We start from the raw sequence: 25,915 nt of genomic DNA, 5'->3' as shown, positions 1-25,915 counted from the left end.
GAAGCAAGTTTGAAAGGACTGACTCCACTTCTTACTGTTGGTAAAATGCCGTGAAACAGCGTTGCATGCTACAGAGAAATCATTGTTGAAAGGAAGAGTTTATTCATGTGGCACATTTCATTGTTATCTTATTTGAAGAAATTGCCACAGCCATCCCAGCAGTCACCAGCCACCCCTGATCAGTTAGCAGCCATCAACACCTTGGCAAGATCTTCACCAGCAACAAGATTATAACACTTTGAAGACTCAGATGATGGTTAGTGTTTATTTGCAACAAAGTATTTTAAAATTAAGATGTGCATTGTTTATTTAGACATAATGCTATTGCCCACTTAATAGCCTATATAATGTAAATGTAAGTTTTATTTGCATTAGGAAACCAAAAAATTCATGAGACTCGCTTTAACAAAAAAATTTGTGTGACTTGCTTTATTTCAATGCTTGGTTTATTGCAGTGGTTTGGAATCAGAACCATGGTATCTTCAAGGTATGCCTATATTTTTAAAACAGTGGAAAACCCTACTTTTAAAATCACACAAAGCCAGTATAAATCATACCAATTAGGGGAAACAGCCCACCCTGGAATGGTTCTGAGGCATTGCATTGAGTGCCATTGATCTGATCAACCTGTCATATTACAGGAAGAGGAACTACAGAATGTATAGGTTAAGTAACTTAGTCAAAGTTTTGTAACTGCCCTGGGTAACTGTCTGCAAATACAAATTTGATTGTTTAGCTCCTGGGTGAACACTGAAATGCTTCAGATTTCTAAGAAGTCACACACACCTCTTAACATGATAGTGTGTCTGTGGTAACCTTAAACGTTTTCTTTTTTTTTTCTTTTTAGCACATGCACCGTATTATTCATGTACCATTTGATGTTTTTAATACATGGTGTATATTTCAGTGCAAAATAGTGCCAAATACAAATGTCTGTATTTTTCAGAGGTTTATCTATATTGGAATTAAGTTTTGTCCTGAGTTTGAAGATTTTTTAAAGAAGAAAGTCCTTTTCAGTAGTCCATATCATCATTAATTATATGGCTCAGTTCTGGTTTCAGTAAAGCTGAGAATTAAAATCTGAATTATTACTTTTAGTTGATAAAATTTCTTGGTGTTACCTAAACATTAGGATTGGCTTGCTGGGATTTGCCCCAGGCATTTAAACTTAGAGGGTGAAAAAGCTTTAATTAATGATTAAAAATAAATGTGTGTGTGTTAGAGGGTGGGGGGTTAATGTATAGATTATTAATATCCTTCGGCTCTCTAGCCATGAGCTCCTGGACCTTGGGTCAGTCAGGACCTTGTCAGTCCTTTCAGCTCCCACTCATGCTCCTACCTGCTAGCCTCTCCTGTCATACCCTTTCCACCTTCTTCCCTTCGCCAGTAATTTGATTGATTTGAAGATGTATTTCTTACAGCTTGGATGTCAGTTTATCATTGAACACAGCGAACTTATGTTATTATGGCATTGAAAAATATAGGTTTTGTTTTGATTTACTAATCCACTTTAATCTTTGCCAAGGGTGTAATAAAAAGGACAGGGAAAGCTGTGTTCACAGAAATGGAGGATGTAGTATGTCCATTTGAATTATTGCAGAGGCCTCAGTAAAGGTTGGTGTGCTCAAAAATAATGATTCTTCATTGTTTGGCATTCAGGTTGCTTTTTTGAATAATGGTTGTGGCATCATTGCTTATGTAAATAATACAGTAATGAAACAGGACCCAATTTGAGAACATAAACATTGCAAATTTTAAAAAATCAATATACAATAAAATGAGCCTTTTAATTTCATGTACGGTTCTGTGAATTTTAGCCCATTTATAGGTTTATGTAATTGCTATCACAGTCAGTATGGAATATCCTTCAGCCCCAGAAAATTTGTTTTTCCTTTGTAGTCACATCCTTCTTCCACCCTTAATACTTGGCAACCACTGATCTGTCAGTGTAGTTTTGTTTTGTCAATAATGTTATATAAATGGAATCATACAGTTCGTAGCCTTTGAGACTAACTTCTTTCATTCACATCATTATTTTGTAATTGAGCCAGTCTGTTGTGTATATCAGTAGTTTGTTCCTTGTTACTGCTGGGTGATACTCTCTTGTTATCAGTGTATCAGTTTGCTTATCCATTTACCTGCTTATTGCAAGACATTTGGGCTGTATAGTTGCTTCTGGTTGTGATAGAGTTGCTGTGAACATTTTTGTGTAAGTTTTTGTGTGGATACAGGTTTTCGTTTCTCTAGGATAAATCCCTAGGAGTGGGGGATTGCTGAGTCATGTGGTGAGTGTGTGTTTAACTTCATAAGATACTGCCAGACTGCTTTCTTGTGGGACTGTGCCATTTGTATCCACACTAGCAATGTATGAAAGTTTTAGCTGTTCAGAATCTGTGTCAGGACTTGACACTGTCAGTATTGTAGCCATTCTAATGGGTGTGTGTAGTGGTATCTTATCATGCTTTTAATTTGCCTTATTCCTTTCTGCTTAAGGTTGGTGAACATCTTTTCATGTGCCAAATTGCCTTTTTATATCTTACTTGGTTGAGTGTCTGTTCAAGTCTTTCCGCCATTTAAAAGTTCTGTTTGCTTGCTTTCTTGAGTTGTAAGAGTTTGGGGTTTTTTGTTTTTATTCTTGGTACAAGTCATTTGATACTTTCTCCATGTCAGTAGTTTGTCTTTTTAATTGTTTTAACAGTACTTGTAGAACAAAAGATTTCAATTTTGATGGAGCCCATTTTATCATTTTTTTCTTTTATGGCTCATGCTTTTGGTGTTAGGTTGAAAATTGTTTAAATCTCAGATGACTTTTTTTTTCATTCTGCTATACCCTTTTTCTTTAATTATTGTGGTGCTTTGGAAATGAAATGATACAGCAGGAAATTTGTCTCCTAAAGTGAAAGTTAATGTTGAATGTTAACGATGGCTTAAGAAGATCCGCACTTAGAGCCACATATAGTATGATTATTATTATTATAACTATATAAAAACATTCATGTTGAGGAACTTTTTGCACAGGGAAGGAACAGAAATGGCTGGTGTGGCTCTTTAAGTCAGTGGTCCCCTCCCTAATCCTGGCTGTTAACATCAGAATCACCTGGGTAGCTCTTTAAAAACAAAAATACCCAGGTTCTCTTTCTCTTAGATCCTGTGTGGGCCCTTGACTTTTTGTGTGTGTGTTAGTCTCTCAGTTGTGTGCAACTCTGCGGCCCCATGAAACTGTGGCCAGCCAGGCTCCTCTTGTGTGCGTGGAGTTCTCCAGACGGGAATACTGGAGTGGGTTGCTGTTTCCTTACGGAGATATTCCTGACCCAGGTCTCCTGCACTGCAGGTGGATTCTTTACCATCTGAGCTACCAGAGAAGGTTTTTAAGATAGAGTTTATTTTTTACAGCAGTTTTTGATTCACACAAAATTGAGCAAAAGGTGTAGAGATTTCCTGTATGCCCACTGACACATGTACAGTCTCCCCTACCACAAGCATCCCTGCCAGAGTGGTGTGATTGTTACAGTATTGATGATTGTTACAATGTTGAACTTACACTGACTTATCATTATCACCCGCAGTCCATCATTTACATGATGTTTATTCTTGGTGGTGTTTATTCTATACGTTTTGGCAACTGTGTAATGAAATACCATTACAGTAGCATACAGAATATTTTCACTGCCCTAAAAATCCTCTATACTCTGCATATTCATTTTTCCTTTCACCCTCAGCCCTGGCAGCCACAGATCTTTTTTTCAGTCTCTTTAGTTATGCTTTTTCCAGAAGGTCATGTGGTTGGAATCATATCGTATGTAGCCTTTTCAGATTGACTTCTTTCACGTTGTAGTATGTACTTAAGGTTCCTCTGCATCTTTTTGTTTTTTTTTCTCATGGGCTTGATAGCTCATTTCTTTCTAGTGCTGAATGATACTCGATTGTCTGGATGTACCGCAGTTTGTTTATTCACCTACTGAAGGGCATCTTGTTTGCTTATGAGTTTTGTCAGTTACGAGTAAAGCTGCTGTAAACATTAGTGTGGGGGATCTTATGGCGACGTAAGTTGTCAACTCCTTTGGTATTTATTCTGGGGAGCGTAATTTTCTGGATCCCATAGTAAGAATATGTCTAGTTTTGTAAGAAACTGCCACTGTCTTCCCAAGTGGCCGTATCATTTTGTATCCCTCCCAGCAGTGATTGAGTGTTCCTCTTGCTCTGCATCCTCACCAAATTTGGTGTTGTCCTTGTTTTGGATTTTGGCCATTCTAATAGATGTGTGGTGGCATCCCATTGTTATTTTAATTCAGACTGAACATCTTTTTATATGCCTATTTGCTATCTGAATATCCTTTTGGTGAGGTGTCCTGGTCTTGCCAGTTTTAAAATTTATTGATGAGTTTTATAAATTCTTTGTGTATTTTGGATAGCAGTCCTTTACCAGGTATATGTGTCTTTTGTAAGTATTTTCTTCCAGTCTGTCTTATCTTCTCATCCTCTTGATTGAAATCTCTTAGTCTCTGTAGGATTCTGTTTCTTTGCCAGGTTTATGATCTACTGTTTTAAATTACTGTGTCTTGCTTTATCCTTTGCAAGGCTAGATGCTTTGCACGGGCATCCGTTTTCAGCTACTACTTTAGCCTCTTGTCACAGCTGGTATATCATCCTGGGCTCAGCTTCCATGGTCTTGTTACTTGTTCTTCTTCGTCTCATTCTTCACATTCCAACTCTTCATCTGCATAATGTTCATGTAGATTTTTAAAGTAATGGATCTGCTCACAGTATGATTGGCAGGACCCTTTGGTTCTGGTACCACCTTTATCTCAGGGTTCTTCTTCTCCTTTGCCTTTGCTAGTGCACAAATTAATTATGGTTTTGGTAGGGTGTGAGATTAATAATGTTAGGTGTCCCATACCTTTCTGTTTCAAACTTTCTGTACTGTTACATTAATAATTTGTAAGATAAAGGTTAAATCTTTTGTCACTTTGTGTATTTTGCTTTATATGCCAGCTTAGTCTTGGAAAAGCCTGTTTTGATCTTTGTAAACATTAAATTTTCATCTCTTTCCTAACATTTTATTGTATATTTGGACAAGTAATCTTTCACTTTTCATGTATCAGTACAAAGATATTTTTCTGAAACAGTTTTATAGGAACCATTTCTTGCTCATAGAGTGATCTGAATAAGAGATGATTGCAGCAAGTTTATTTAAGGGCATATATCTTTCATCTTTTAATCATGTCTGTGTGTGTGAGCATTCAAAAATAAATATAACAAAATTAACTCTTAGTAGCAACTTCCTTTCTACTAAGTAGAATTCACTATTACTGATTTGTCAGGATAATTTTTTGACGTATAATGCAAATAAAGCAGTGTTATCATTTATGACACACTGTGCTGGTTGATTGCATTTTAATCTTGTTGAAGGGCGGTATCTTATACTTGGTGATATATTTTTAGTGTATAAATTAGTGATTTTAGAGAACATGCCTTATTTTATAGCTTTGAAATTTAATAGGTAAATTTTTCATTTATTCAGCTGATACACCAAGCACGCTTTTGCATTCCAAAATCAGCATGACTTTATAAATAGTTAACATATAACATATAGTTAACATGTAACATGTAAAGAGTTAACATATAATTTGAGTTTATAACAAAGGGAATATTTTCACTTAAATCCTTTCAAATGATTAATTTCTAGATTTTCTGGTGTTTAGAATGTATAATACAGTTTCTCTAGCATTGTCATAATTTTAATTTACTTGCTACTCAGAGTTTAGAAGGTCAGTGAAAGAATATGAAGCTTGATGAAGAATTTTGTAAATAGGTACATTTTCAGCTTGCTGGGTTTTTTTGTTTGTTTATCATATGGGAGCTTGCATATGATGTGTGGTAGACTTAATTACTTGAAATGGGTTTTACCACTTTGCATGAAAGTGTTTAACATAGTACTGTCAACTGACATGGATGTTTATCACTTTAAATATTGTCAGCATATTTATGGAGTAATCTCTTGGTGATACATTTGAAGTCAAATAGCTGAGTCTTGTGAACAAGAGTATATGATATAATTTTGAATTATGTGGTATAGACTAGTGGTTTTCATACTGTATGTTTGGTAGAATAGATTAATTGTCCCAACAGTAAAGTCTCTCACTGTTTTCCCTCTACGTGTAAGAAAGAAACTAATTACAATTTTCTCATCTTCAGCTTTCTCTACTGTGTGTTGAGAATAGAGTGTGTGTGTGTGTGTGTGTTTAATCTTTGACACTTAAAAATCACTTTATTCTAGTTCTAATACACAATGACATTTTATTTACATGTGTTTATAATTTGAGTTTTAGGTGTCAGAAAGCACTGTGACTTTAGATTCTTCCCAGCCTAAAAAAGTTAAACCTCTGCTGTAGATTATCTATGGTGAAGAATGTTTAGAAGTTAAAAAAAAAAAAAAAAAGTCTCTTTAGGCTGGAGTAACTGAGAGTTGAGGTGGACTGTGGAAGATTGGTTGGATTTTAAAAACTGGCATTAATAGTTCCAAAGTGTCATAGGAGCTTAGAGGACAGATGCAGTACTTCATGACAAAGCTAAAACCAGAGTCTAGATTCTGTTTCCTAGTCAAAGAATTTTTCCATTGAACTGATAACATAGCAGGAAGAAGTAATGGTCAGTAACCTTTACTGGAGAAGGTGTGAATATACTTATGGATTGTGGAAAAAAAAATTCCTGAATTCTTACCAGAATTGCCTTTAAAGGGTATTTCAGACTGGAAGGAACTTTATGCAAAGGCAGATACGGTGAAAGAACTTATTACTGTGTTGGAGGTGAATCATGGTATTGGAGAGTGGGGATGAAATAAAGGGTCTTTTATATTCCAGGCACTGTTCTAGATGTGGGAGGTACACACGGAGAAGAGAGAATCCCTGCTGCCATGGAGCAATAATAAACAGATAAATAATGTAATATACTGGTAGGTAGTGATGAGTACTGTGAGGAAAAATAAAGTCTTGGGTGAAGAAGTAGAGGTATTGTTATTAAAACAGGATGGGCAGGGGAGACCTTTTTGTGGAGGTTGAACTTGAGCAAAGGAAAAGGAAATTTCCAACAATAATCCTTTGAAAAATATTCTCATACACTTTCTTTCTGTCTTGTTCTGTGGGATCTGTATAATTCAAATGCTGGTGAGTTTCCTATTGTCGCCGAGGCTGCTGAGATTATCCCCAGTTCTTTTCGTTCTTTTTACTTTATCCTGCTCTTCAGAGGTTACTTCCACAGTTTTACATTCCAGCTCTGTGATGCCTTCGTCTGTCTCAGTTATGCTGTCGTTGATTCTTTCTAGAGTAGTCTTAATTTCAGTAATTGTGTTGTTTGTCGCTGTATGTTTATTCTTTAGTTCTTATTGGTCTTTGTTAATTGATCTTTGCATGTTCTCTATTTTGTTTACAAGGTTTCTGATCATCTTTACTGTTATTTTTCTTTATTTTTTTTTTCAGGTCGTTTGCCTATTTCCACTTCATTTATTTGAACTCCTGTGTTTATAGTTTGTTCCTCCAATTTTGGAGTACTTCTCTGCATTTTCTTTCTTTCTTTTTTTTTTTTTTTTAATAATAATTCTTTAATAACATTAACTATCTAGTCAGTTTTTAGGTTGTCTTAACTTTTTTTTTTTTTTCCATTTCTCCTTTATTTATTTATTTTTCAGTGGGTTTTGTCATACATTGATATGAATCAGCCATAGATTTTTTTTTTTTTTTTTTTTTTTTTTTTTTTTTTTTTTTGTTTTTTTTTTTTTTTTTTAATTTTTTTTATTAGTTGGAGGCTAATTACTTCACAATATTTCAGTGGGGTTTGTCATACATTGATATGAATCAGCCATACAGTTACACGTATTCCCCATCCCGATCCCCCCTCCCACCGCCCTCTCCACCCGATTCCTCTGGGTCTTCCCAGTGCACCAGGCCCGAACACTTGTCTCATGCATCCCACCTGGGCTGGTGATCTGTTTCACCATAGATAATATACATGCTGTTCTTTCGAAACATCCTACCCTCACCTTCTCCCACAGAGTTCAAAAGTCTGTTCTGTACTTCTGTGTCTCTTTTTCTGTTTTGCATATAGGGTTATCGTTACCATCTTTCTAAATTCCATATATATGTGTTAGTATGCTGTAATGTTCTTTATCTTTCTGGCTTACTTCACTCTGTATAAGGGGCTCCAGTTTCATCCATCTCATTAGAACTGATTCAAATGAATTCTTTTCAGTGGTTGAGTAATATTCCATGGTGTATATGTACCACAGCTTCCTTATCCATTCATCTGCTGATGGGCATCTAGGTTGCTTCTATGTCCTGGCTAATATAAACAGTGCTGCGATGAACACTGGGGTGCACGTGTCTCTTTCAGATCTGGTTTCCTCAGTGTGTATGCCCAGAAGTGGGATTGCTGGGTCATATGGCAGTTGTAATTCGTTTTTTAAGAAATCTCCACACTCTTTTCCATAGTGGCTGTACTAGTTTGCATTCCCACCAACAGTGTAAGAGGGTTCCCTTTTCTCCACACCCTCTCCAGCATTTATTGCTTGTAGACTTTTGGATAGCAGCCATCCTGACTGGCTTGTAATGGTACCTCATTGTGATTTTGATTTGCATTTCTCTGATAATGAGTGATGTTGAGCATCTTTTCATGTGTTTGTTAGCCATCTGTATGTCTTCTTTGGAGAAATGTCTGTTTAGTTCTTTGGCCCAGTTTTTGATTGGGTCATTTATTTTTCTGGAATTGAGCTGCAGGAGTTGCTTGTATATTTTTGAGATGAATCCTTTCTCTGTTTCTTCGTTTGCTATTATTTTCTCCCAATCTGAGGGCTGTCTTTTCACCTTACTTACAGTTTCCTTTGTAGTGCAAAAGCTTTTAAGTTTCATTAGGTCCCATTTGTTTATCTTTGCTTTTACTTCCAATATTCTGGGAGGTGGGTCATAGAGGATCTTGCTGTGATTTATGTCAGAGAGTGTTTTGCCTATGTTCTCCTTTAGAGTTTTATAGTTTCTGGTCTTAGATTTAGATCTTTAATCCATTTTGAGTTTATTTTTGTGTCTGGTGTTAGAAAGTGTTCTAGTTTCATTCTTTTACAAGTGGTTGACCAGTTTTCCCAGCACCACTTGTTGAAGAGGTTGTCTTTTTTCCATTGTATATCCTTGCCTCCTTTGTTGAAGATAAGGTGTCCAAGATAGGTTCGTGGATTTATCTCTGGCCTTTCTGTTCTGTTCCATTGATCTAGTTTTCTGTGTTTGTGCCAGTACCATACTGTCTTGATGACTGTGGCTTTGTAGTAGAGCCTGAAGTCAGGCAGGTTGATTCCTCCAGTTCCAGTCTTCTTTCTCAAGATTACTTTGGCTATTCGAGGTTTTTTGTATTTCCATACAAATTGTGAAATCATTTGCTCTAGTTCTGTGAAAAATACCGTTGGTAGCTTGATAGGGGTTGCATTGAATCTATAGATTGCTTTGGGTAGAATAGCCATTTTGACAGTATGGATTCTTCCAATCCATGAACATGGTATGTTTCTCCATCTGTTTGTGTCCTCTTTGATTTCTTTCATCAGTGTTTTATAGTTTTCTATGTATAGGTCTTTTGTTTCTTTAGGTAGATATACTCCTAAGTATTTTATTCTTTTCGTTGCAATGGTGAATGGTATTGTTTCCTTAATTTCTCTTTCTGTTTTTTCATTGTTAGTATATAGGAATGCAAGGGATTTCTGTGTGTTAATTTTATATCCTGCAACTTTACTATATTCATTGATTAGCTCTAGTAATTTTCTGGTAGAGTCTTTAGGGTTTTCTATGTAGAGGATCATGTCATCTGCAAACAGTGAGAGTTTCACTTCTTCTTTTCCTATCTGGATTCCTTTTACTTCTTTTTCTGCTCTGATTGCTGTGGTCAAAACTTCCAACACTATGTTGAATAGTAGTGGTGAGAGTGGGCACCCTTGTCTTGTTCCTGATTTCAGGGGAAATGCTTTCAATTTTTCACCATTGAGGGTGATGCTTGCTGTGGGTTTGTCATATATAGCTTTTATTATGTTGAGGTATGTTCCTTCTATTCCTGCTTTTTGGAGAGTTTTAATCATAAATGAGTGTTGAATTTTGTCAAAGGCTTTCTCTGCATCTATTGAGATAATCATATGGTTTTTATCTTTCAATTTGTTAATGTGGTGTATTACATTGATTGATTTGCGGATATTAAAGAATCCTTGCATTCCTGGGATAAAGCCCACTTGGTCATGGTGTATGATTTTTTTAATATGTTGTTGGATTCTGTTTGCTAGGATTTTGTTAAGGATTTTTGCATCTAAGTTCATCAGTGATATTGGCCTGTAGTTTTCTTTTTTTGTGGCATCTTTGTCTGGTTTTGGAATTAGGGTGATGGTGGCCTCATAGAACGAGTTTGGAAGCTTACCTTCATCTGCAATTTTCTGGAAGAGTTAGAGTAAGATAGGTGTTAGTTCTTCTCTAAATTTTTGGTAGAATTCAGCTGTGAAGCCATCTGGTCCTGGGCTTTTGTTTGCTGGAAGATTTTTGATTACAGTTTTGATTTCCTTGCTTGTGATGGGTCTTGCATTTTCTTTCTTTCTTTTTTTTTTTAAAGTAAACTTTCTGTGTCTGAGTTCTCCTTTGCCTAGGCTTCAAGTTTGAATTCTTTCTTTTGTTTGGTTTCTGCCCTCTGAAGGCTGTTTTAGTGGATTCTGTGATCTTCGTATAGGGTGGGATTTGTGCTGAATTTTTGTTTGTTTGTTTTTCCTCTTAAGGGCTAGCTGAAATGAGTTATAGTAATCCTGTCTGCTGATGATTGGGTTTGTATTTTTGTTTTGTTTTTTTTTTGTTGTTGTTTACATGAGTCCTGCAGAGGGTGCTACCACTGGTTGTTCTTGGGTGATGCTGGGTCTTGTATTCAAGTGGTTTAGTTTATGTAAGTTCTCTCTGTTTAATACTCAGTAAGGTGCATTATCTGACCATATAGGGTTTTGGAATCAGTGCTCCCATTCCAATGGCTCAGGGCTTGATCTCTGGTCAGAAATAACGATTCCACCAGTGGTTTGTTACGACATTATGTGAGATCAAACAAGTGTCCAAAAATAAGAAACAAAAGATGAATCCCAGACAAAAGGCAGTTTTAAGATACGACACATAATAATTAAATAAAATGGAATATACACATTTACTTATGTGCCTATAAGCAAAGTCAGAACAGTTCAAAAAAATAAAGTACAGTAGATTGAATTGGTAAAACTGTCAAACAAAAGTTATGTTAAAATGTTAAGAAAACTAACCAAACTGGAAAACAGACTAAAGCAGGGTGTTGAGTGGGTTATAAAGCAATGAAATAAAATTTTACATATGTTTAGAGGAAAGAAAAAAAAGCGAAGAAAGAAAAAAATATAAAGGCAAAGTTATATAGCATTAGATGAAGAAATTTTATATACATTGAAGATTAAATGCATGGGGCAAAGAGCTATAGAAAAGAAAAATGAATGAATGTGAGAAGATATGATAGGTTTTAAAAAATTAAAATTTTAATAAGAAAAAACAAAAACAGAAGAAGATGAAAGAAAAGAGGAAAACTCCACAGAAGTGCCAAAGCCCAATGTAGAGGCAGAGGTTTATAGTAACAATAAAAAATGTGACTAAATATATACATGTACATATTGACACACAAGCAAAATCAAAACATTCCCTCAAAAATAAAAGGGAAAAAAAAAAATACACCGGTACAAAATTAACCAAATACAACATGGACTGGAAAACAAAGCTAAAGCAAAGGGCCAATTGAGGAATAAAGCCATGAAAATGAGCCTAACATACACATTGAGAGGAAAGGGAAGTAAAGAATGAAAGTATAGTTTTTGCAAAGTTAAATAGAGGCTGATAAGGAAGATTTATACACATTAAAGATAACTGCAAGGGGGAAAGAACAGTAGGAAAAGCAAGTAAAGGAGTAAATGTAGAAAATAATCCTAGGGTTAAAAATTAAAATTTGAAGAAAGAGAAAGGCAAACTCTATAAAACTACCAAGGCCAACGTAGAGGAAGAGGTATATAACAACAACAACAACAAAACAGAGTGACTGGGGAAAAGAAACCCTCAAAAGCTTAATTAGATTCCATATTGCCAAAAAAAAAAAAAAAGGTAACAACTACAACACAGGGGATGCGGTGGGGCAGGGGGAGAAGAAAAAAAGAAATTCTGAAAGACCTGCAGAACAAGTCAAAATATAAGAAAGAGAAACGTTTCTCTTGAGTGAATGCTGTCAGAGTCCTTTCCCTCACTGGGAGTCACAGTTCACCTCCCCTCCCTAGGATGCCCTCCAACACTCTGCTGATCTCTGGATCTGCTGTGGAGGCAGCTCAGATTCCAATGTGGACCTACTCCTGTGTGTTCTTGGCTCAAATGCCCACAGCTATCAGAACCAGTATGGTTTCTTTTGTGGGAGCTATCAGTTACCTTTTATATATTCCTTAGACACAGAGTCTGACTAGTTGATCATGTGGATTTAATCTGCAGCTTGTACAGCTGGTGGGAGGTTTTTGTCTATTCTTCCACAGCCTCTTCCCATGGGTTTCAATTGTGATTTTATTTCCAACTCAGCATGCGGGTTGGCCATTAGGGTTTGTTTTTGGGGCTGACCTGGAGGACATGTGTTTGTCCCATTAGGGCTAGGTGTGGAGGTGGTACAGCTGCTTGAGTCCCAGGGATCCTGGCAGCACCAGCTACTCAGAGGGGAGTTATCAGTTAGGGCAGAAGGAAATAAAGTGCTCTAGAAAGGTATGGCAACCATTATTGATAAATATGCTCCAGTATTCTTGCCTGGAGACCACTCTCCCATCTGACAGAAAAAGTCTGACGGGGCACAGTCTACTGGGCCTAAAAGAGTGGGAAACTGCCCGAATGATCCTGAGTGCATAGACGCAAGATATGTGTTGCCCGTGGCAGCTTTGACCTAGTGAGTATTGAGAATGAAGGTGGCATAGCTGATTGGCTTGAGGACACTCTGGTGGTTCCAAGTGTTGCAGGGACACGGACTGCCTCCACCACAGGAATTATGGCCCTATCAAGTCTTTCTTTGAGCCTCTTGTAGCTGGCGATCAGACGGCCTCTTTGACCAGTCATTTTCTGGGATTCTGCCCACTCAGGCAAGTAGAGGGCTCCCTTGCCTGGGTTCCTTCTCTGTCGCTCCATGTGGTTAGGCACATAGAGGGACCTTCTGCCTGGGATACTATTCAGTAGATCTGTGCATCAGACACATAAAAGGACACCCTGGGTGGGGTCCTATCTGTAGTTTAGTGTGTCAGGCTCTTGATGTGCCAGCCTCTCTATTGTTCAGTTGCCAGTGCTGCTGTGTGGGGAGAGAGAATCTATAGTGATGCCTTCACCCCCCTACACGTGACTCAGCAGTATTTGCCTTGCTTCCATGGTTGCCAGGCTTTTCTACACAAGCATTTCCCATCACAGGCTCCTCCCTTACATCCCCTCTCTTTGTCTCTCCACAGTCAATATAGGCCCTCATCCTGTGATTCCTTCACAGTCCCCAAACTCCAGGTCCCAGGCATGGGTCCAGGGGACCCATTTTGTTGTCCAGGGTGTGTATGGCTGTGGCAAGGACTGTCTGATTTCTCATTCTGTTTAGGCTGCCACAGTACAGCTGTTTCAGTGGCAGTCTTAAATGTTTCCTCTCTGATTCAGACGGTTACCCTGATGTGGGGATTGGACCCTTGCTTCAGTTCCCCCATCCACCTTGAGCAGGTCATGTCCTGCTAACACTCCTGGTTTTCCTCCTAGTTCTTTCATTCTGATAACTTTACATGATTCTATATCTTCTTGTCCTCTGGTCAGCTCCTCCTGTCCATTCTCAGCTGGTGTTCTTCATGCATGTCTGTGTCTGAAGGTTTTCCTGACGTATCCATGGAGAGAGATACATTTCATGTTCACCTATTACTCCACTATCTTGTTCTGTGAAACTTAAAAAGCTTTCGCTCACAAGGAAGGTGAAAAGGCACCCTTGTGAATAAAAGAAAACAATAACAGATGAAGCAACGGACAAATAATTAATCTCCAAAATGAGCAAGCAGTTCATGCAGCTCAACACCAGAAAAATAAATGACCATTTAAAAAAAAAAAAAAAATGGCCAAACAGACCTTTTCCCAAAGAAGAAATATAGATGGCTGACAAACACATGAGAAGATGCTCAACATCACTCATGAACAGAGAAATACAAATAAAAGCCACAATGTGGTGCCATTTAACACTGGTCAGAATGGCTGCCATCAAAAAATCTATAAGTAATAAATGCTGGAGAAGGTGTGCAGAAACAGGGATCCTCTTACACTGTTGGTAGGGCTGCAAGGTACTTTGGCCACTATGGAGAACAGTGTGGAGATTCCTTAAAACACTTGTAATAGGACTACCATATTACCCAGCAACCCCACATCTGGGCATATACACCAGGGCAAACAGAATTGAAAGAGAGATATGTACTTGAATGTTAAGTGGAAAAATGTTTACAATATTCAGGAAGTGGAAGCACTCTTGATGTCCATCAGTTTGCAAATGGATAAGAAAGTTGTAGTAAATATACACAATGAATTGTTACTCAGCTATATATATATATATTTTTTTAATTTTTTTATTAGTTGGAGGCTAATTACTTCACAGCGTTTCAGTGGGTTTTGTCATACATTGATATGAATCAGCCATAGATTTACACTTATTCCCCATCCCGATCCCCTCTCCCACCTCCCTCTCCACCCGATTCCTCTGGGTCTTCCCAGTGTACCAGGCCCGAGCACTTGTCTCATGCATCCCACCTGGGCTGGTGATCTGTTTCACCATAGATAGTATACATGCTGTTCTTTTGAAACATCCCACCCTCACCTTCTCCCACAGAGTTCAAAAGTCTGTTCTGTATTTCTGTGTCTCTTTTTCTGTTTTGCATATAGGGTTATCATTACCATCTTTCTAAATTCCATATATATGTGTTAGTATGCTGTAATGTTCTTTGTCTTTCTGGCTTACTTCACTCTGTATAAGGGGCTCCAGTTTCATCCATCTCATTAGGACTGGTTCAAATGAATTCTTTTTGACGGCTGGTTACTCAGCTATAAAAAAGAACATATTTGAGTCAGTTCTAATGAGGTGGATGAAATTGGAGCCTATTATACAGATTGAAGTAAACCAGAAGCAGAAGTGCCCATATAGTATATTAGCACGTATATATGGAATTTGGAATGTGGTAAGGATGAGTCTTTATGCAAGAGAACAAAAGAGACACAGATGTTAAATATTCTTTTGGACTATGAGGGAGAAGCTGAAGGTGGGACAATATGAGGGAACTGCATTTTAACATGTTTATTACCATATGTCGAATAGATGACCAGTGCAAATTCATTACATGAAGCAGGGCATTCAAAGCTGGTTTACTGGGAAAGTGCAGAGGAATGGGGTGTGGAAGGAGGTGCGATTGGGTTCGGGGGGCGGGGGTGGGACACACGTACACACCCAGGGCTGATTCATATCAATGTATGGCAAAACACCACCACCACCCAAAAAACAAAAACGACAAAATTGTAAAGTAGGTAACCTGGAATTAAAGCACATTAATTAAATGAAACAAAGAAAATAATATATATTTCTATTTCCAGTTTTTTAAGAAATCTCCACACTGTTCTCCATAGCGGCTATACTAGTTTGCATTCCCACCAACAGTGTAAGAGGGTTCCCTTTACTCCAAACCCTCTCCAGCATTTATTGCTTGTAGACTTTTGGATAGCAGCCATCCTGACTGGCTTGTAATGGTACCTCATTGTGATTTTGATTTGCATTTCTCTGATAATGAGTGATGTTGAGCATCTTTTCATGTGTTTGTTAGCCATCTGTATGTCTTCTTTGGAGAAATGTCTGTTTAGTTCTTTGGCCCAGTTTTTGATTGGGTCATTTATTTTTCTGGAATAAAAAAGCCGCAGGAGTTGCTTGTATATTTTTGAGATGAATCCTTTGTTGCTTCGTTTGCTATTATTTTCTCCCAATCTGAGGGCTGTCTTTTGACCTTGCTTATAGTTTCCTTTGTTGTGCAGAAACTTTTTAAGTTTCATTAGGTCCCATTTGTTTAGTTTTGCTTTTACTTCCAATATTCTGGGAGGTGGGTCATAGAGGATCCTGCTGTGATTTGTGTCAGAGAGTGTTCTGCCTATGTTCTCCTCTAGGAGTTTTATAGTTTCTGGTCTTAGATTTAGATCTTTAATCCATTTTGAGTTTATTTTTGTGTCTGGTGTTAGAAAGTGTTCTAGTTTCATTCTTTTACAAGTGGTTGACCAGTTTTCCCAGCACCACTTGTTGAAGAGGTTGTCTTTTTTCCATTGTATATCCTTGTCTCCTTTGTTGAAGATAAGGTGTCCAAGATAGGTTCATGGATTTATCTCTGGGCTTTCTATTCTGTTCTATTGATCTATTTTTCTGTGTTTGTGCCAGTACCATACTGTCTTGATGACTGTGGCTTTGTAGTAGAGCCTGAAGTCAGGCAGGTTGATTCCTCCAGTTCTAGTCTTCTTTCTCAAGATTACTTTGGCTATTCGAGGCTTTTTGTATTTCCATACAAACTGTCATATGACCCAGCAATGCCACTTCTGGGCATACACACTGAGGAAACCAGATCTGAAAGAGACACGTGTACCCCAATGTTCATCGCTGCACAGTTCATAATAGCCAGGACCTGGAAGTAACCTAGATGCCCATCAGCAGACGAATGGGGAAGGAAGCTGTGGTACATATACACCATGGAATATTATTCAGTCGTTAAAAAGAATTCATTTGAATGAGTTCTAATGAGATGGATGAAACTGAAACCCATTATACAGAGTGAAGTAAGCCAGAAAGATAAAGACCAATACAGTGTACTAACACATATATATGGAATTTAGATAGATGGTAACGATAACCCAATATGCAAAACAGAAAACGAGACACAGATGTACAGAACAGACTTTTGGACTCTGTGGGAGAAGGCAAGGGTGGGATGTTTTGAGAGAACAGCATTGAAACATGTATATTGTCTATGGTGAAACAGATCACCAGCCCAGGTGGGATGCATGAGACAAGTGCTTGGGGCTGGTGCACTGGGAAGACCCAGAGGGACTGGGTAGAGAGGGAGGTGGGAGGCGGGATCGGGATGGGGAATACATGTAAATCCATGGCTGTTTCATGTCAATGTATGACAAAACCCACTACAATATTGTAAAGTAATTAGCCTCCAAGTAATAAAAATAAATGGGAAAAAAAAAAGAAAGGCAATGCCAAAGAATGCTCAAACTATCGCATGATTGCACTCATCTCACACGCTAGTGAAGTAATGCTCAAAATTCTCCAAGCCAGGCTTCAGCAATACATGAACCATGAAGTTCTAGATGCTCAAGCAGGTTTTCGAAAAGACAGAGGAACCAGAGATCAAATTGGCAACATCCACTGGATCGTGGAAACAGCAAGAGAGTTCTAGGGAAAAAAAAAAACAACTATTTATGCTTTAGTGATTATGCCAAAGCCTTCGACTGTATGGATCACAGTAAACTGTGGAAAATTCTGAAAGAGATGGGAATACCAGACCACCTAACATGCCTCTTGGGAAACTTATATGCATGTCAGGAAGCAACAGTGAGAACTGGACATGGAAAAACAGACTGGTTCCAAATAGGAAAAGGAGTATGTCAAGGCTGTATGTTGTCACCCTGCTTATTTAACATATGCAGAGTACATCATGAGAAACGCTGGGCTGGAAGAAGCACAAACTGGAATCAGGATTGCCAGGAGAAATATCAATAACCTCAGATATACAGATAACACCACCCTTATGGCAGAGAGTGAAGAGGAACTAAAAAGCCTCTTGATGAAGGTGAAAGGGGAGAGTGAAACAGTTGGCTTAAAGCTCAACATTCTGAAAACTAAGATCAGGGCATCTGGTCCCATCGCTTCATGGTAAATTAATGGGCAACAGTGGAAGCAGTGTCAGGCTTTAGTTTTTGGGGGCGGGGGTGGGGGGCTGCAAAATCACTGCAGATGGTAATTGCAGCTATGAAATTAAAAGATGCTTACTCCTTAGAGGGAAGGTTATGACCAACCTAGATATCATATTAAAAAGCAGAGACATTACTTTGCCAACAAAAGTCCGTCTAGCCAAGGTTATGGTTTTTCCAGGGGTCATGTATTGATGTGAGAGTTGGTTGTGAAGATAGCTGAGTGCTGAAAAGTTGATGCTTTTGAACTGTGATGTTGGAGAAGACCCTTGAGAGTCCCTTGGACTGCAAGGCGATCCAATCAGTCCATCCTAAAGGAGATCAGTCCTGGGTGTTCATTGGAAGGAGTGCTGCTGAAGCTGAAACTCCAAGACTTTGGGCACCTCATGCGAAGAGTACTCCTTGGAAAAGACCCTGATGCTGGGAGGAAAAAGGGGCGACCGAGGATGATATGGCTGAATGGCATTACCAACTCGATGGACATGAGTTTGAGCAAACTCCGGGAGATGGTGATGGACGCCAGGGAGGCCTGGAGTGCTGCAATTCATGCGGTTACAAAGAGTTGGACACGAGTAAGCGACTGAACTGTACTGCAAATTATGCATGTGAAACACTTCATAATATCCTAAAGAACTAAAGAAATGCCTGTTGTCTTTTACTCACGTGGAAGGGAATGTCCAGGTGACTATTGATTAAGGTATCTAGCTTGAGGAAATTGCTATGAGCAGCAAAGCTGCTGAATACAAATGGCTCCAAGCAGGCTTAGAAACCAGTGCCCCCTCCCAGAGAATCAAGGACCCCTGGACAGCACCCCAGACAACATTTGGCAAGAGAAAATCTGGGGAGTTCCTCTAGTTAGTTCCTCTTATCCCTGTAGAAAAGCTAATAAGTATGGCCTGGGTGTCTGGTGTGGACTTTGGGTAGGTGTTGGTTTAAGGCCTTTGGAAAATGTTATACATTTTCTGAGGTCCTGGTTGCACATCTGTGAAGTGGAGGTGAGAATACATAACTCATACAGTGTTTGAAAGCATTCCATTAAATGCAAAACTGCTGACACTACAAGTAGTCCAATAAATCCAGCTGTGATAATAGGGACCCTGCTTTGTTAGTGTTTACGCCCAGATCTCTGCTCATTGCCTTATGTGTCATGTGCCCTTCACATGTATTTTCTGAGTAAATGTGTTGGTGAACTATTTCCTATGGAAGAAGGTTGGGAAGTTAAACCTACAAATGGGAAGCACAGGAAGCTAACACTGAACTGGGCATCTGTGTTCAGTGTGGCACGTCTGTCTCCTGAACCATAGTTAAAAGGGAGAATGGGCTTCCTGATGGTTAAATGGTTAAGACTCCATGCTTCCCCTGTAGGAGGTGGGGGTTCCATTCTTGGTTCGGGGAACTAAAATCCCACAAGCCATGCAGCGTGGCCAATAAATAAATAATGTAACACTGAAACTTAAAAATATAAAAGTAAAAGTTTGAAAAATAAATATAAAAAAAAAGTTTTGGCAAAGTGTGTAGATGGACAAGTAGGAGATCTCACACTTTGTGATAAAACAAGGGCTAACTCTCCAGGCCCCACCAGCCTTGCTTCACTTCTGTTCTCCATCTTAGAACTCAGAAGAAAGGAGACTGAAGTGAAGAGGTATAGTCTATGAGAAGGAAAGGGCCATGTGTACTAAGAGGTCAGAGGGCCCCAGGATGACGACCCCGCTGGCCCATTCACAGAGAAGGGGTTATAAGGCCTTGGTACAGTAGCCTCACCTCACCATTTGTACCCCAATCGTACCCTTTCTCTATGACTTGGGGTACAGGATCGAGGCCAAATGCTATGAGTGTCCCAGTTCTTTCTGAAGGTCTTTACAACCAGCAGCATAACTATACCTCCCCTCATCTCTGTTGCTCTCGTCTCCAGATTGTGAGGAGTGTCAGAACTTCTTGATTGACAGCTGTGCTGCCCACAGGCCCCCGACCTTTGTAAAGGACTCTGCAGTGGAAAATGTGCACGCCAAATGCTCAGCCCTCACTCTGCCCCCTGGGTTAAGTATCAGACCATCAGGCATCCCTGCGGCTGGGCTTGGAGCGTGGAGCGAAGCATCTGATCTGTCTTTGGGCCTGCACTTTGACCCCTAAGAGGGCCAGACGATGAAGAGGCCGCTAACAGTGGATGCTCCTGGCTGGTGAGAAATAACCCTGCTTCCCTGTCCTCTGGCCTCTAATCGGTTGTGTGTGGTAGTGGGGGTACTTCATATCTACATGCAAGGGTGCAAATGATGATGACACGGTCATCAATGACACAGTCAGCCCTGTGTACTGTGTGCACTGGTCATGAACACAGGACTTCTGTTTAAAGATCAGAAGAAGGTGGGAGACAGCGGTACAGGCACATAGGATGTCTATCAGTGTATAGGCACAGAGGGCTTCTATCTAAAGATCAGAGGAGAGGTGGGAGACAGTTGTACAGGAATACAGAAGTGACTCCTCACTTGTGGAGCCCTTGCCTTCAATCTCAGTAGACTCAGACTTGAAATGATGATTAAAGAGCTTACCATATGGTTCGACTGACAGTTGAATCCATGCAGGCTGAAGAGCATCAGTGACAGCAGAGGGAAATACCTCTTCTATTATTTGCTGCCAAAAAAAAATCAAAGAGAGAAGAAAGCTTGTATCTCTTTTCTGACACTCAGCTTACCAAAGGGAGAAACCACTATGAGTATGTGGGTGGAAAGGACACACCTTTGGTCAACTGGATGAGGTGAGTGCAGTGAGTCTGCAGTTTGTAGACGACGTTCCTCCCTCAAGCCCACACCCCTTTCCTTCTCAACCCATCTCCCTCACTAGCTTTCACATCTTCTTTCCTCTTTTCCCTCCATATCATGCTCTTTAATTTCAAAAGACATTAGAAAGAAAAATATAGCTTGTGCTCTCAAAATAGGTCTATATTCTCAACAAAACTGAGGTACTTGAAAACAACTTGAGGAGTTTAGATTCACCAGGGATACTTTAACTCACTTAATTGACACTTACCAAGCACTCTGTGTCCCAGTTTAGACAGTGAACTTCATTACTGAAGCAGATCACACAACCCATGTTCTTTTGGAGAACATACTGCAGACAGACTTCAGCCAATCGGTTTTAGGAGTAGTAACCTTAATTTTTATATTTTTTAATAACTCCAGAGCACCAGGGTAATCTAACATGGGAGATGTTGAGTCCATGTGGGCAACAACCTCTCCAGGCTCTGTTCCAGTGAGAAGAGGGCCCTGAGGCCTGGGAAGCAATAGCGGAGGGCAAGATGGCCATGAGCATGGCCATTTTCTGAGTGCCTCTCCTTTCATCAGGGCAGGCAGAAAGTGAACAAACTCTTACTGTTGTGTGTCTCAAACTACGTCAGAGCACTCTCCAAGTGTCCTTGGGAGGGGGTGGGCAAGTGAATAGGACCCTGGATACATGTGGGGAGATTGGAGAAAAGCCTCGGGAAAGAAGGCAGGCTGGGCAGAGTGCTGAGTGGTGCATGCTAGCTTAGGAGCACCAAGTCCTGTGGAACGAAGGAGAACTTAGTTTAGAGTTTAGAGGAGCTGGAGATCACCAGTCTTACGGACAGTCCAGGTGGAGACAAGTCTGGAACTGGGCCCTGGACAATGGCTAATTAGGTAAGGAAAGAAAAGCATTCCAACCAGGAAGAGGGTCAGAAACAGGATCTGGAAATGGGAATTCACATGGCCTGGTCGAAGGTGTGAACAGAAGGCCCCTATGAGGGGTGGTGGGAGCCATGGTGGCCTCAGAGCCTGAAGGCAAGGAGCTGGGCATGGTCTGACAGTGGAGGGGACTCGTCTCCTGTGGTTTCTTTCCCCTTCCTGGCCTATACCCCAGGTATGTGAACTGTGCCTGGGACGACGAGGAGCAGAACCTGATGGCCTTGCAGTATGGCAGATCTTCTACCAAATCTGCCAGGTGGTCAGCCGGGCTGTGAACTTCAGGTCTGATATGCAGACGAGTGTGGCAAGGAACTTGGCATGAAGCAGGACAGCAGGGAAAAGAGCGAGCTCGTGGCTGGGAAAGGTGAGTGCCACCCCTCTTCCAGTGCCTCCATCACGTCCTGGGGAGCCTCCTTGGTCCAATTCTGAAGCAGAGTACAATCCAGTCTAGAGTCAGTCAAGTTGCAACTAAAATGCCTCAGAATTTGCTTTATTTCATATGACTGTTAGGAAAATTGTTTATATTAAAAATGTTAGTTCTAATGTTCAATATTTCATGCAAAAAAATGTGTAATACACTTTCTGCTGAAAGGCGTGTAAGTGAAAAGCAAGTTTTCTAGCACATACCAGCCCTCTCACCTTTACCTGTTTCTTCCTCATTTCCTACACATATCTGAGTGACATGCATACAATGATTTGCATTCAGTACTGTTTCAGTTTGTTGTCAAGTGAGTTCATACTCTGTGCCAGACAGGGCTCCACGCACTGAAACAGACAGAACTACTCCCTTGGGGCAGCATTGGCTTCATACCAGACAGGGGCTGGTGCTCTGAGGAAGACCAGTGCAGGAACAGTGCCTTGGGTCAGTATGAGCAGAGGGTTGGGTGTGGTGGAGGATGGTGGGGCAGGGTCTCTGCAGAGATGACACTTCTGGGTAAGGATTCCCGGCAGCGGAGCAACCAGTGGCGCAGCCACAGGGCCGGGAAGAGAAGTCATGCCAGTGATAGCAGGAGCAAGCACAGAGAGAGAGGAAGGAGGCTGGATGGAACACCAAAGCCTCGGCATCCATGTCCACGTGCAGGCCCCCAGGGGTCTTCCTGGAGACAGAGCAACCGTGCAGCTTTCAGCTGCAAGTGGCATGGTTTCTGTGCAAAGACAATGCTGCAGCTCATTTTTGGAAAGAGACAGCAGCAGGGAGTACCCTCAGAGGTCAGTTCCTTTCCAGACATGAGGGAAGAGTGGGCTGACTGAAGATGCATGGGAGTGAGGGTGTGAGGAGTCTGATTGAAGATGTATTTTTAACCAGGGCTTCCTAGTGCATGTTAAATGGACTAAAACTGAGTGAAATAAATGAGGAGTGAGTACTGGTGAGCTTGAGAAAGGACACATCTTTATTTTATGATTTACGGAAAACAGAGAGGAGCAATTTATGAAACAATTGGGGTAGCAGGAGCCAGAGACCTGTAGTCAGTGGGACCTGGGCCTCTTGGTCTCATCCAGTCTGAAACCCACTTCCTGCAGAGATCAACACAAAGACTACTCTTTGAACAAGGAGTCTCAAATTCAGTTTTACTGACACCTGCTCTAATCACCCCCTGTGTTGCCTCCCATATGCAGTGAGCTCCAGGCCAGGCACTCCTAACTTAACAGTCTCTTTCCCCTCACAGGGAGCCCTTCAGGGAGATTCCACCTAAGTCACCAAGAGTCTTATCTCTTAGTAGGGTAAAATACCTATGGCCACTGTGACATCACTTTTCAGATACACACAGGGAAAGGTCCCTGCAGATCCACCTCTATCAGGAGAGACACTGCCTCTGATGCTACTGCAAGGTCCCTAGTCTGGGTAATATGTAGAAAAGGCCATTAACACAGGCTTCCTGGATTTCTGTAGTTGTAGAGAATAAGAATGGAATGGAAAAGAGGACTGTAAAGGCACACTTGATGGGAGACAAATCGTGCACTGTCAACACTAAGATGATCAGTGGGGCAGGCCGTACCATGGCAAACCAGCTACCTGACTAAAAGCTTCCTCTTTCACCAGAACCAAAGCCTAAGGTCTACCCTGTGTATCCAGCTCTCTGGCCTTCTCAAGTCAAAAATTCCACTCAGATCCTCCTGAGACCATCTGCAAGAGACCACCTCCAACCAGAGGATCCCTGCCCAGGCGATCAAAATCAGCAGCTGTGCTATTCTGATCTACATAGCCCGAGTGACAAACTGGAGCAACGAGAGGGCAAGAAAAGTCCCCATCCTTTGCTGAAAGGCCTCACATTTTGCATAAGGCTGAAGAGGATTTCAATGGCCTCTTCCTACTCACCCAAAAGACAAATGGGGAGTTCTGAGGTGCATGAGAGAATGACATAACAGCCCAGCACAAGTCAGAAACTGAATGTAGAAGAAACAGGCAAATTACTCATGGGGGCAGGGGTCTCAGGGATTATAAGAGTCAAGTATGGAGAGTGCGGGTAAGGCTCCAAGGATAGGTGAAGTCTCATCACAACCAGAGGACACACACATGGGAGAAGCCCTATGTTTGCAGAGAGTGGACAAAGCTTCAGTCACAAGTCCCATCTCATCAGACAACAGAAGACACACACAGGGGAGAGGCCCTATGTTTGTGGGGAGCGTGGGCAAAAGTCAGTCAAAAGTCACATCTCACCAGACAATAGCAGACACACACGGGAGAAACCCTATGATTGAGGAGAGTGTGGACGAAGTTTCACTCAGAAGGCAGGTGTCGTCACGCAGCAAGGCACATACACCAGTTCGAAACCATATGTTTGCAGGGAGTGTGGGTGAAGCATCAGTTAGAAGTCCGTTCTCATTAGAGACCGGAGGACACACAGTGGAGAAGCCCTGTTTCTGGGGTACGATGGTGATGCTTCAGTGTGAGGTCCAGTCTCATCAGACTCCAGAAGACACACACAGGGGAGAAGCCCCGTGTTGGTGAAGACTGTAGGCGAAGTCACAGAAGGCAGGTGCCCTCACACAACAGAGTGCACACAAAAGGGGAGAAACGCTAAGTGTGCAGAGAGTGCGGGTGAAGCTTCAGTTGGAAGTCATTTCTCACAGACCAGAGGACACACAGGGGAAAACCCTGATTGTTGGGGGTGTGAGTGAAGCTTCAGGTGAGTTCCAGTCTCATAAGACTCCAGAAGACACACACATGGGAGAAGCCCCATGTTGTGGGGAGTGTGGACAAAGTTTCAGTCAGAAGGCAGGTGTCTTCACACAGCAGAAGACACACCCCGGGGAGAAACCCCATGTTTGCAGGGAGTGTGGGTGAAGCTTCAGGTAGAAGTCAGGGGTCATCACAGACCAGAGCACACCCAGCGGAGAGAACTCTGTGTTTTCAGGGAGTGTGGGCGAAGCTTCAGGTAGAAGTCAGGTCTCAGAGACCACAGGACACACGGGGGAGAAGCCCTACGTTTGTAGGCAGTCTGGGTGAAGAATCAGGTAGAAGTCAGTTCTCAGAGGCCAGAGGAGACACAGGGGAGAAGCACTGTCTGGGCCGGGGGGGGGGTGTGGGTGACTGTTCAGTGTGAGTTCCAATCTCATCAGACCCCAGAAGACACACAGGGGACAAGCCCCATGTTTGTGGGGAGTGTAGGCCCCCACTTTCAGTCAGAGGTCCCATCTCATCAAACAAGAGACGCCACACACTGGGAAGAAGGCCTATGTTTGTGGAGAGTGTGGGCCAAGTCTCAGAAGTCAGGTGTCCTCACACACCAGTGTACACACAGAGGGGAGGGGTGAAAGAAACGCTATGTTTGCAGGGACTGTGGGTGAAGCTTCAGTTAGAAGTCAGTTCTCATTAGAGACTAGCAACAGTAAGGGGAGAAGGCCTGTTTGTGGAGAGTGTGGGTGAAGCTTCAGTCTGAGGTCCAGTCTCACCAGACTCCAGAAGACACACCCAGGGGAGCAGCCCCATGTTTGTGGGGAGTGTGGGCAAAGTTCAGTCAGAATTCCCCTCTGATCAGGGAAGCCACACACTGGGGAGAAGCCCTAATTTTGTGGAGAGAGTGGGCAAAGTTTCAGTCAGAAGCCAGGTGTCCTCACACAGCAGAGGACACACACAAGGGAGAAACCCTATGTTTGTAGGAAGTGTGGGTGAAGCTTCAGTTAGAAGTCAGTTCTCATTAGAGACCAGAGAACACACAGGTGTGGAGCCGTGTTTGTGAGTGGTCT

General features: G+C 41.1%; 1 long non-coding RNA gene across 1 annotated transcript in view; it reads left to right on the top strand.

The window, feature by feature from the left end:
- Window positions 1-25,006, top strand: part of LOC122436469 — a 36,700-nt gene extending 11,694 nt beyond the window's left edge. Inside the window, exons 2-4 of the long non-coding RNA XR_006268019.1 lie at window positions 19,945-20,209; window positions 21,903-22,091; window positions 23,769-25,006. This is a non-coding gene — a long non-coding RNA (uncharacterized LOC122436469). The remainder of the gene's footprint in view (window positions 1-19,944; window positions 20,210-21,902; window positions 22,092-23,768) is intronic.
- Window positions 25,007-25,915: the final 909 nt, after the last annotated feature.

This window comes from Cervus canadensis, chromosome Y, assembly GCF_019320065.1.
Source record: "Cervus canadensis isolate Bull #8, Minnesota chromosome Y, ASM1932006v1, whole genome shotgun sequence".
NCBI lineage: Eukaryota > Metazoa > Chordata > Mammalia > Artiodactyla > Cervidae > Cervus > Cervus canadensis.
This window is presented reverse-complemented; position numbering and strand designations above follow the sequence as displayed.